Genomic DNA, 1,930 nt, shown 5'->3' with positions numbered 1-1,930 from the left:
TGTGCGTGCGTGCGTGCGTGTGTGTGTGTGTGTGTGTGTGTGTGTGTGTGTGTGTGTGTGTGTGTGGGCGTACTCATGTGTCTGTACGTGTGTGTGGGCGTGCTCGTGTATCTGTAAGTGTGAATGTACTGGCGAGGAGAGAGCACGCGCCCGAGTACGTGTGAGTAAACAAACAGTTTTTTATTTCATTAATTTGACCTCGGGTGGGTGCAATCTACAGCTAATCTATAATTAACTCTCCAGAGATCGGAGGAAGGCCACTGCAAGAATGGCGACACGGTGATGACATTAGCGCGTTGTTGGACCGCAGGGGGCATGCCACTAATCTTGTTTGCGTCAGAAACATTTTATCAACATGTTTGTGTAGCAAGAATAGCTTATAGCTAGACTTAATTCCTGGACTGCGCACTTTCATTGCCACTGCTCTTTTCTCTCTTAGAAAAACTCCGCAGCGAAGCGTATGCACCATGGTCTGCATTATTACTAAAGATTGTTCTTAACAAAATACAATGTAGTTCACGTACTGGCCGAAAAAGTGTCCGCGGAATTCCGCGCATTGGTTCAGATGGCCCTGCAGTCTTTGTTTTTGAAGCTGTCTTTCGTTTCTCCAGAAGAAGAAGAAGAAAAGCACAGTTCGTTAGTTTCACTTTATTTGTTTTTCGCTCAAGTAGAGGGCGCCACCAAATTTTGAGGACACTTTTTTAATTGGCTCAAATAGAGGAGTGAACCATCTTGTTATGTACAATCTTTGCTATTACTCTGTAGTCGATTGCGCAAGGCACATTTGTTTACCCCATCGCCCTTCGTTTGGTGCAAATTTAGCCAAACCATGCCCACTATAGTGAACCGGAAGTGCCTTTTAAATAACCTAATGGAGTTGATTAAATAAATCAATACTCTTGATAGGGGCGTTAAAGTTTCACCAATTTTGGCATTGACCTTACATTCGTCTAGGCTGAGACAAGTGGGTGGTTGTCGGGTGCTCTTGTGTGGTTTGCTTCTTCTTTCCTATCAAACATCTATCGTCTTTATCTCTCCTCCTTTTCCTTTTTGTGTTTGTTACTCTCTTGTAACACCTCTAATCTTCGGCACTTATATGACCTTATTCTGTTGCAAGTGCCGAAAACACTTACTAAAACTAATAAACTAGGCTGAGACAAACAGCTTGTTGGTGCACGGTCGTGCACTCTGAATTCGGGGCTGCAGCATCCACGTATTGTGTGACGTAGGCAAAGATCGACAAAATAAATAATTGATTGTGAAGGTCAAGGTCAAGGTAAAGGTCGACTCATAATTTGTCGCTTATATGTTCAAAAATGCTGTTTTGAGAAAATTGAAGGTAGATCTAAAGTGTTTACCACTCGTTTAGGTTCTTTATAAGACAATGGCAGTTTTCTCTTTAACCAAACAAATATACACACCAATGAAACCAAACTTCTCCTATAGGAAGGGCAATGCCCACTTTTGGTGTAGGTCATGATTTCTGGAAACTCCCGAAATCTGGGTAAGTCCGCTTGTCCTTTAAAGCGACCAGTTTGCATGCCCTCGCGGCTCCAGACTTAGAAGTAGACTAAGCTAACGATTTCTCATAATATGCAACCCCCCCCCCCCTTTCCATCCTCACCCCCACCCCGACATACACTTTCCTCTCTTTCCCACGCGGCTCAACCTCAAGGTGAGACTAAATCTAGTTTTTAGACCTACCCCACGACTGTGTTTTCCCCGCTCATTTCAAAACGTGATATTGCTACTGACAAGATTATAATACTTTTGAGTCTATTTCTGTTTTCAAGTTGTCTTTTTTCTACGTGAGATCGAGTGGCTTTTCATCCGTTTACACATCGATTACAATCCCAGCGACCTCATTCCGGTCATGACAAGCCTCAGCCCCTGAACAATTCACCTTTTTAAAGTTTAGGTATAACAACCC

Source organism: Aplysia californica, unplaced genomic scaffold, assembly GCF_000002075.1.
Source record: "Aplysia californica isolate F4 #8 unplaced genomic scaffold, AplCal3.0 scaffold00029, whole genome shotgun sequence".
NCBI classification, from domain to species: Eukaryota; Metazoa; Mollusca; class Gastropoda; order Aplysiida; family Aplysiidae; genus Aplysia; species Aplysia californica.
The sequence above is the reverse complement of the archived record's forward strand: the minus strand, read 5'-3'. Positions refer to the sequence as shown.